The sequence below is a fragment of the Diorhabda sublineata genome, chromosome 1 (assembly GCF_026230105.1).
Source record: "Diorhabda sublineata isolate icDioSubl1.1 chromosome 1, icDioSubl1.1, whole genome shotgun sequence".
Lineage (NCBI taxonomy): Eukaryota > Metazoa > Arthropoda > Insecta > Coleoptera > Chrysomelidae > Diorhabda > Diorhabda sublineata.
The window spans coordinates 8,727,796-8,739,157 of NC_079474.1; the positions used below are offsets into that span (position 1 = coordinate 8,727,796).

The 11,362-nt window shown below is 32.5% G+C and overlaps 1 long non-coding RNA gene across 1 annotated transcript; it reads right to left on the reverse strand.

Annotated features, from left to right (window-relative positions):
- Positions 1-3,653: 3,653 nt before the first annotated feature.
- LOC130445124 (uncharacterized) lies at positions 3,654-10,145 on the reverse strand. Its single transcript, XR_008910024.1, has 3 exons — positions 10,027-10,145; positions 9,188-9,419; positions 3,654-8,866 (listed from the first exon to the last, which is right to left on the reverse strand). It is a non-coding gene; the product is annotated as an uncharacterized LOC130445124 (long non-coding RNA).
- Between the last annotated feature and the right edge of the window lie 1,217 nt (positions 10,146-11,362).

The window sequence follows — 11,362 nt, forward strand, 5'->3', positions numbered from 1 at the left end:
CATTTCAGAAATCGAATTGCTCATTTATAAGTCCCAATATATATATCTTTGTTGCTCACAATTCGTGTTCAGATGTTTTCATAGTTTGTAAAGTGACTTTTCTCTCCCCATATTAATGAATAGGTGAAATCTGATACAATTAATATCCGGCATTATGCTGTCTCACTCTTCGTATCAAGTTGACAGAACAGGATTACCTACATTCCTGTCTGTAGGTATTTCTCAACTGATTAATACGCAATTGAGATGTACAGGGTGCGGCAGCATAACTTCCTTTTTTAAAAAGTTCGCCATTTAGTCGGTAGATGTCGTAACGGAGTGCTAGTGGTCTCGTTCGAGAGGGGGGACTATAAAGTTTTGTCCCGGCACAGTTCAGTCGCCATCATGCGTTGGAACAGTGAGGAGCGTGCGTTTGCCGTTGAGGTTTACTTTTCGAGCGGATGTTCTGTGATCGCAACCCAGCGCGCCTTTCGGAATCGCTTTAATTTAGCCCCCTTGGCCCCTGTCCCGGACCGGAAATCAATTGTTACGTGGGTCACTACGTTCAGACAAACTGCAAGTGTGACAAGACGAAGAACTGGAGTCCCTCGGCCCATTAGATCACCGGAGAACATTGAGTTAGTTAGAACTTCAGTGTTGCGATCACCACGGCGTTCTGCGCGCAAACATGCGTCTGCCCTTGGACTTTCCGATCGTTCTGTGAGGAGAATACTTCATGATGATCTTCATTTTCATCCATACAAGATGGCAATTGTGCAGGAACTTTCTGAACGTGACTTCAATTCTCGGAGGAACGCGTGTGAGGTTTTTCTGGAAGTCGTTCCTGAGGACGCTATTGTTTTTTTTAGTGATGAAGCCCATTTTCATTTGTGTGGATCCGTAAACAAACAAAACATGCGCTACTGGGCTGATACCAATCCTCGACAATTGCATCAACGGCTTTTGCATTCACCTAAAGTCACAGTGTGGTGTGCAATTTACTCACGTGGAATTATTGGTCCCTGGTTCTTTGAGGAAAATGAAGTCACAGTGACAGTGAATTCGCACCGGTATGTAAACATGTTACAGGAATTTTTTTTCCCACGGCTAGATGAGTTGGACTTAGGGGACACTTGGTTCCAACAAGACGGAGCAACGGCACACACTTCAAGAACATCGATGGCTGTTTTGAGGGAACACTTCCCAGAGCGCCTTATCTCAATTAGGGGCGATTTGGAGTGGCCAGCCCGCTCTCCCGATTTGACCCCTTGTGATTATTTCCTATGGGGTTTTTTGAAATCCCGTGTGTATGTGAACCGTCCAAGGACCCTACAAGATTTGAAGACGAACATCCAGGAAGAAATTGCCAACATAACGCCTGCTATGCTGGCAAGAGTCATGACAAACGCCAGAAATCGGTTTACTCAGTGTATGGAGAATGGGGGACGTCACCTAACTGATTTGATCTTCAAAACTCAGTAAAACAAAACTTTATGTATGTGCCTGTATTATAAAAAACGAATAAAAATTTTCTGATTCATACAATAAGTTTTATTAACTTTTGAAAAAAGGAAGTTATGCTGCCGCACCCTGTATAACGAGTGCCACAAATAATGCTATCGAAGTGGAATGAGCGAGACTTATAGGCAAGCGTGCATATGTCTACAAATATACTAGATTGAGTATACGTTACTATTAGTGTCGTTTGTAGGTATAGATCGTACGAGGTAAGTTAGTTAAGCTACCTTAAAACCACATCCACTTCTACCAACAGTACAAACATCCATTAAAATATTTCACACGCAGGCACCGTTCAGCCTTACAGGGGTCCTGCTGAGGACAATGTAGTACCTCATATGCTATGCGTGTTGAATGAGCGAGACATATAGGTACGCGCGCATATGTATTAAGTGTACGGGAGTTTTAGTTACCATTATTTGGTATATAGTGCACGAGGTGAATTAGGTAAGCTAACCTTGAAACCACATCTACCTTTACGAAAAATACAAACATCCAATAAAATATCCAGCACGCGAGTACCGCTCAGCCTTGCAGGTGTCATGCTGTGGAGAATGCAGCGGTTTTTTTCAACGGTAAGTGTACCGAAGATCTGAAGGGTGAGATATTGGTGCATTTTCTATTGATTTTTTAGATTTGGAAAATGTATTCAAAAGCTACAACTCCTGCAAATTTGATTGTGATTGGTCGAGAGAAGCGACTTCCCAATTGATTCAGCTATATGAACAACATATATGCTTATACATCACAACTTCAACAGATTACCACGATAGAAACAAGATAGTGGGTTTTTCCAAACATTGTCACGGAAATGAATGTAAAAAATTCAATTAATCTTATTGTGGATAAAGCTAGAAAAAAGTTCATGGTCTCAGTTTTTAGCTGAAAAGCTAAAAATAAGAAGTGAGACGTCAGGAGGAACCACTAATAATATTTACTTGCCGAAGTTGTGGTTTTATGAATTCCTTCTGTTTATTGAACAAGGAACATCCAAAGATAAATCAAACCTAAACATTGATAGTGATGCATGTTAAGTCCTTGAATATGATGAACCTTTCTTAATTATAATAAGGAGCTTTCCATTCAATGTAATTGTAGAATAAGTCACTGCGTAAATTTTTGTTTTTAAAAAATACTTCGAGAAAACCAAAACCTTCACTGGCGCAGTCAGTAGGGTTTTCCGGAAAATTACACGAAATTCGCGAGTAGTTTGTATGTTTCTACGATTAATTGGAAAAATTCGAACTTTTGTGGTGTTAAACTCGGATTTTCGAGCCCTGTTTGGATAGTACCTAAAACTTTTAACACTGTTACTGGCAATTACTCTTGGAGAATGGTAATAGATTATAGGAAGTTAAATGACCAAACAGTGGACGATAAGTACCCAATACCTCTCATAACAGACAAATTTTCCTTTAATTCAAAATTTCATAACGGCTTAGAATCAAATACCGAAATTGAAATTTCATCACATATATAGAAAAGGGATTTTTATATCTGGCACCTGAGATATTGAGCTTCAAACTTTTAAAAAATAGAAAAATTTTGATTTTCAAAAATTTTATAAAAAATTAATGAGACTAGATATTCTGTCATATGTAAGTATTTAACTATATCTTATAGTATAGAATTCATTAGCTATAGTATTTGATTCCTTTAGTCTAAAACTATGCCTTAAAAAGGGTACTTTGTACATTTTTTTTTCAAAATAAAATGACATTATTAGCCAAAAACACAAGAAGCTTTGTTTAATGTTAATGTTTTGAAATCTAAATGCGTGAGGGTGTCGTCTCATGAACATGTGAACGTGGCACTTTTACAATGGTTAGGTTACAACGTAATCGAGGAATATTGATAAATGGGCCTATGCTTTAACAAAAGTCCCATTTTGGATTAATTTTCTATTTAAAAACACGCAATATTCGCTACCAATTATTCAAAACAAGAACAGCATAAAGGCATTAAGAGTGTATGTGAATCTCGACATTGCAACAAAAATGTGTTTAGTATATTACATCATGAGAGTATTTTCTATAGCCATTCTTTGTTTCCAAAGAACTCTCTATTGGCATTGGCAATAAACAAAGTTTATTAATTTTCTTAGAAATCGCTGTAACAGCGGATATCTTTTTTTTTCGATACAGACACGTCACGAGAGAGAGAGATTACAGTTCGTCACATGCTGTCTGGCTATCAGTTTTCGACTGCCAGTTACTCTTAATGCATTCAGTGGTTACAGTTGTTTTTCGTGTGCGTGGAGACATGCTTTCAACAAAATTTAAAGTGCTTACTGTTGAAGAAAGTGTCTTTGATTAGAACAATAGAAAAAGTGAGAAGCAGACTCATCTAATCTAAAAGCAAAACCGTGCCTGTGTATGCATTCAAATATAAATTTCTTTTGCAATCAAACATTAAGATACTTCATGTCGTGATAACGAAAAACAAAAATAGAAAAAGATTTCTTAATGGGAACCTGGTGCCAAAACTGCAGATTCATTGAAGTTGCAGAGAATCATCTATTAACTTTTGAATTTTAAGTTAACGCATAGAGCAGCGATGATTCCTACGAGTGGCGGGTTTAGAAATCCTTCACTGAGTTGCTTCTTGTTTCCGCACTATTTTGGTTCATTGGTTTATTCGTGGGGTGGGATTAATTCGTAAAGTTTATAGTTTTTCGGATGCTATTTGTATTCTATTAACAAGATGGATGTACTAGAATTATGAGAAAGATATAAATGTGTTTAACACAGCCATAATTGAATATTTAATTGAAAAGTTTTTGATTTAGCATATTAGTTACAGTTTGCGACAAATGTTGGTCAGATCTATCCTTAAAATTTCTTCTTTTTCTGCTGCTTCTATTGTATACTATCATTTATATCAATTTTCCTCAGTTATATCTTCACCTAAGCCAAATATTGGAGAAAGGTACATAACTGACAACAAATTGGACAATAGTTCTTATTTACTTTTCAACTGTATAATTAAATAAGTAATACATTATTGAAAAAAAATGGCCTCCTACAAATTCTCTTCCATTATCATTTGTGTATTGTGATTGACATACAAAGATGAACATTTATTGAGAGAGAAATATTCTTTTTATTCAAATTAATATGCTCAGCTTAAGATTTATAACAAAAATGTTCCGAAATTTCTTATAGATCATGAGACAAACACAACTAATTTTGTATAAGAAGAAAAAATTTCTCGGTATAAGTTTATGTTTTCGTAATGATACGATGATAAATAATGAATGAATTTTAGTTAAGCAAATAAATTTAACATTTGCACGTCTCAGATCCAAATGTTAATATTAGTGCGGCTATGTTTTTTATATATTTCTGTTTTTATTTGTTTTGGTATTTCCTTTTTGGCTAGAAACTGTGACTTGATTGCATTGAATAATCTTCCAGATGCTCCAGTTCTTTCGTTTAAATCTTGTTCCAATCTTCCATCTTGTGTGGTGTCATGCCAAGGTAATTGAAGCTTTTGACCTGCTCTATATTTGATTCTTATAATTTTAACTTGTGTGTCTTCTCTTTTCGGTTTATTTTTATTTTATTTTTTGTTCGTTTTTTTTTTTATATCAATGTCAGTAGACTATCATTGTATATTTTCAAGTTTGAGTTCAAGGTTTTCTCATCTGCCGTTATTGCCATGTCATATGCAATCACCGATATTTTAATGTTTTCCATTTTCCAATATCCGTCTTTATACTATAATAAACATACACTCAATTCTCATTTTTATTTCACTTTTTCGATATTGGAGAATAACAGATATTATGTTGCAACATATATATTAAAATGTGTCCCGTAATTCAGAGTCATTATTGTCGGGCATTAAGAGAATGTATGAGTTATATGAACAATTTGTAGCAGAAAAAGGTTTAAGCCTGTTAAATTTTTTGTACACAGTTCAATTACTGTTCCAATGAGCCAGTTATAGATTTATACGATCTTTATATCGAAATAAATTTAAAAAAATCCAAGAAAAAATATTATGAGAGAAGAGAAATAATGACAAGGAAAGTGGAACACCAATTTTAATTTGGAAAATTTTATACTTTACCCAATGGGAGTGTTGAATTTTTTTTTAAATGTTAATGTTTACAATATAAGCGCACATCTTTTAATTGAGGAAAAAGTTTATTGTACTGTTTGGTAAGACACTTTCTATTCTAATTCAATTCTAAGGCAGTGTGTTGACTTTCATAAAAACAATTTGGTTCACGTGAGACTTGCCTAATAGGGAAAATTACATTATGGTAGGTATTTGCTGATGGATTTGTAAAATAAGTACAAGGTATAGGTATGTAGTATTTTGATAATGTAATTAGAATTTTCTATGGGTATATATCAAAATTTAATGTTTTTAATGTCATTATATGTACACTCACTTTTGACGTAGCAAATGAAAAATAAAAATGAACTACCACATTATAAAACAGACAAAATTTCAGGTTAGAAGTACCAGCTATGTGTCGAATGCGACAATGTTTTTAAACTCCATTTTTGAAATTGAATTTATTAAAAGTAAAAACAAGTAATATCGGCTTCAATAAAATCGCTATAATGAGGCTTGGAAACGACTTTTTTATTATGTTATAGGAAGAAACGCAAATTAATCAATTTATTAGGTTCCTTTAGGATTTATACTTACTTCACTATTAATTATCAAAACTCGAATAAATACGTCGCTCCACTCATTTTGATTGTAGCTGCTCGGTCGATAAGCTACCTCATTTGCACCGATAGTGTAACTAAAGAATTGGTTAAACGCAGAATCTATTATTATTACAACTCTGCTTTTATGTTTGTTGAAATGTCAGAATATTCAATATAAATATAGCATTTTTCTTTTGCCAAAATGTACAGGGTCCTTCACGACGAGCTGAATCAATATGTATATGGGAAAGTACTGTGACTAGTGTTCTGAAAATTTGCTTACATAGGTTTTCTGAAATACTCGTTTCAGCTAAAATAATTTGGAGCGACCGACAGCTGATCTTCAAAGTTTAAACACATTTTGCCCAAAATGTCATGTTTTAATCTGCACTGAGTTATTCTTTGTAACCAAACGACATATTTTTTTTATTTATTTGTACGTTTTATTTGATTTGTTGTATTCTATCGAAATTTACCAGAAATAAAATATTTGAAAAAAAATTGCTATGGGAGAAAAGTGAAAAAAACGTTAATTTTACAGATTTTTCAACAGTCGCAATTTTTTATTTAAAGGTCGTAAATTACGATATAAGCTACCTTCTTCTTTTATTCATATTCACCAAATTCGATTTTATCTCAGCACAGTGGAGTATGCTAATGCTAAATTTTATTGTCTTATAGTTAAAATTAAAATAACAAGTTTCTCTTTCATATTATATTAGAAAGCAAAACACAGAACCATGGAATGGGTATTCTATTTTTTGCAAATATCAATATAAATCATTATAAAAGCCATTAAAGGCTAGACAAATTTCTCAAACTTATGTATTTTCATACTATTATAAAGATAAAATGATCATTAGAACATCTTGTGTAAATTATATGAAGTTGAAGAGGTAATGAAAGACTCAGTGGGTTAATTATATGAATCATGTTCTCCAATAAAAAGAGCAGTTTCACATGTAAATACTTTTCCTGCAAAACATCTTTACAATAATTGATATACAATTAGAACTGATTACCTTGATGCTTTTGAACTGTAGATTTCAATAATCATAAAATCGTTATTTGTGGTAAAATAACTAGCCATTGCAAGGGAATCTATTCGGGGCAAAATGTCTGATGAACCACAAACAAACTGATCCATTTTATCAACAAATTAACTCTTTGTCGTCAAAATAAATACACCATAGCCCAGCCATAATCCAAATGTGCTAGGCGAAGTCTCTCAATTGTTGCAATTTAGTCGAGTAAATTAGTAAATCATCAAGTCCAGATGATTCGTTTTGTTTGTATCCTGCATAGACAGGCACTTGCGAAAAGAAAATTCTAAAATTATTCCTCTATGAAGCAGTGAACATAAATTTCATTAAATAACGACCACTGCAATTCCGATTATTCTCATTATTATGTGCAGATTATGGCAGCAAACATAAAACACTGCTGCTCCATACAGAAGTGCAATGGTTATCTCACGGTACAATTTTAACAAGGCTATTCAAACTTAGAGTGGGATTATAAACATTCTTAACAGATATTTCTTTTAATTTGAAAAACTGTTTTTATGCTAAAACTTGGTTGTTCCGACTGTCTTTTATGGCGGATATCTTGAACTTGGACTTGAACGGATGGAATTTATCATAACAATGTAATGAGACAACAATGTTCGAGGCCCTTAACAGAATTACTGTCCTAAAAAAATAAATTCTTGGGTTATTTTCATTGGTACGAAAGAAATAGAAAGCTTTATGTCACTCAATGAGCTTGTTAGTGATAGCGACTCAGAAATGTTTCAAGATGATATATTTGAAGAATTGGTCCAGCATCTCAACAACACACTTGTGTGAAATAGGATTTTCAACCTATGCAGCTACTAAATCGAAATACTGCAATAGACTAGACGTCAAACCTGACATGAGACTTCAACTATCTCCCATCAAACCTGACATCAACCAATTGACAAAAAGACAAGAAACAGTTTCACACCTCTCATTAGATCCTTCAACCTTTTTTTATGTGATACCTATCCATATTATAATGATTGATAAAGAATGCACATAAAGACATATTTGTTTTATTTTAGAGTTCAGTGAAGTATTTCTCTTGCCAAAAAAGTTCCATCATTTGAAAACCTCTGCTCTAGCCAATAGCACTTCACCAAACAGGCCGGTAGCTCTCCTACATAATCAGCACTGATGACTTAGTACCTATTTGAAACTAATCTTGGGTGATAAAAAATATATCCACTTTGTAAGTTTGTTCTAATCCTTTCGACTTATAAACACCATTATTATTATAAAATTAAGTTGTCTGTATTTTCGTTATGCTTTTTCAAAATTTTTCAAGCCCATACCCTAGTATATGTTATTTACATTTGACATAAAACTTTCTAAGCACCCTGTGTCTGTACTTAGTTATTCGCCCTCATATTTTACACAAATACAGTCCACTTTTGGGTTGCCTAATAGTAGGCAATCTATGATTTCAATACAATCGAAGAATCTCTGTAGATACTTGTAAGATGGCAGGAGTTAAGAATCCTTCGTGAACAAACACGTATGTGAAGAGACATTATTATGTTTTTCTTGCTTCTATTCATAACCGTATTGCATACCTTATTGTTTATTACATATAATTCATGTCAAATAAAGTATTTTCTTTTCTAAAACGGCGAAGATATTCCCAAAGAGGACACTTATCTGGAAAAATACTTTGTCGATATAATGAAATAATGCTTTTAAATGTTCTTGATTTCAAGTCTCTTCTGTTTTAAAATAAGTTTTTCTTTCAATAATTTTTGAGAGATTTATAAAAAATTGACGTTTAAACTAACTTCAGACTTTATTTTAAAATATTTCATCAAAATAAAATATTTTATTTTGATAAAGACTGAAGTTGAGTCGAAACGTTAATTTTAAAACAGAAGAGGCCTAAAATCAAGAACATTTAGAAGCATTATTATATCAAAAGGTCTAAGAAATAAGAAATTAAAGAAATTTATAATAAAATATGCCACTCACCACTTCCACTGTAGTAGCTAAAGAAATAATCACTTGTTGCCACATTTCTTACTACGTTGAATAGACAATAATTATTAGAATAGATTATGATTATGGGATGAGTAATATCTTCAAGTTACACTGATCCATCCAAAGAACAAGAACTCACTTCCATTAAACTCCTTTTTAACTATTTGCATTTTAATGAAATAATATTTAAGTTGGGAAATTAGTTTCAAGCTACTAATACAACCTAAAAACAAGAATATTTATCACTTTTTCCACTAAGTGACACAAAATGTTTCTTTCCCTTCCCTGACTACATAATTTATATAAGAAAGGAAAAATGCATGATATTTTAAAAACCAGATGGTTTCATTTGTAAATCCATTCAATACATCTTTGAAGATATTGATGTCAAATCAGTAATGAAAACATAAAGAAAAAGAAATTGGAGCAGTATCATATTAAACTATAAAAGTATTCATGGGTAAAGTGAAATTTTATTTGTAAAATTTATTAATTATTCTAAATTATTCACTCTGAACTGAGAGTTGAGTGAATTTGGTTCTAATCATATTATATGGGTGATGAGATAAGATTTGAAATGTGAGCATAATTATTAGCTTATATCACGTGCATTTTTCAATATTATTCAATAAATTATTAAAAAACATGTTTTTAAACTCAATCAATCACTTAAAGAATTGATTTACATGCATATTTACATTATTTGTTCACATATCCAAAGTTATAGATAAATCTTTAAATCATTGAAACAATTTATAGGTAAATTTGTTAAAACCTTAGGTAATAAAAGCAATCTAAAAAACAAAAAGTGAATATGATTTCTTACTTACCATTTAATAATGCATCTAATTCTATAAAAATCTAACACCACCCATATTAAAACGTAAGTGTGAAACAAACAATAACGCCGGCTCAAAGACTTTAGTCTGTACTTGTCAAGCGAAAAAGTGATACGCATGCGTCAGTATTTCTTGTTCTGCACGTGGTGCGTTATTACAGCTTTGTTCGTGGTAGATATCTTGAACATGTTCTGTCATCAGATTCATGCACAGTTTGAAATTGTACGCTCGCGGTGCTAATAAAATATATTCGTGGAGCACATATTTCTAATTACGAACGTTCTCTGAATACGTCCAATGTATCTTCGGACATGGGTAAGGATTTTTAATCGGGCGCGTGTACATTCATCCTTTTTGTGATATTTACCACGAAATAACCTCTAAACTATTTGGTTTTCTACGTAATTGTATTAAAAAAACGTGATAGCTGGCTTTGTACATAAACATACGGCCAGTTAATTATATACATTTTATCTTCCTATCTAGTTTTGTATACAAATTAGAAATTTTAGATGTTCATCAATCGTTCGTGGAGGAATGTATGTCAGAGAATATTCTGAACCAAGCATGCGCATTTAACACGCCCCGAAAGTATTCAGAATACATTCGGAATGTTCCCAAATTATTAACCGCGAAGGAAGCTATAATTTTAACTAGAACGCAATTTTAAATTGCATTAAATATAAGAGCGTCAAGGTTCAAAACTCTTAAAAACAATTGAACATTAACCATTAGAAATACATAGAAAATATGATTTTTTACAATAGATCGGAAGGGATATTTCTATGAGTGAAGTGAAAGATTCTATTAATGGTGCGGAATGAACGTGCGTCACGAATATTGCAAAACGAAGAAGCCAATCGACACCTTGTAGCAGAACATGCGCGCCATGAAAGTGTCAAACGTCACATCGTTCAGCTTATATTCGAATAATAATAATAATATAATGTATGAAAGTAGCAATTGTAGTCAGAGCTGATCTAGAAATAAAAATCCTCAATCTCACTTAGAAGTATATATTAAGTATCATATGAATAACCCATGAAATCAAGTGTTTAGATGACTTTAATATGTTTATAAGTTAATAAATGCAATTATTTGAAAATTAATCTTAATTATTATTAATCTCTAATTTTCTAACTTCATGTTCTCTCTGATTTTGTTTTTTTTTTATTACAAAATTCGCATCAACCGTATACTGGTTATTAGCGATTTAGTACAGATTAAGTATTTAATCTATGAATAATTGTTAGATTAACTTTATGATAGAGATCTGTTTAAGGTAATTTTTAAGGTAAGTAATGTTCTACTTTGGACCTAAAATTTC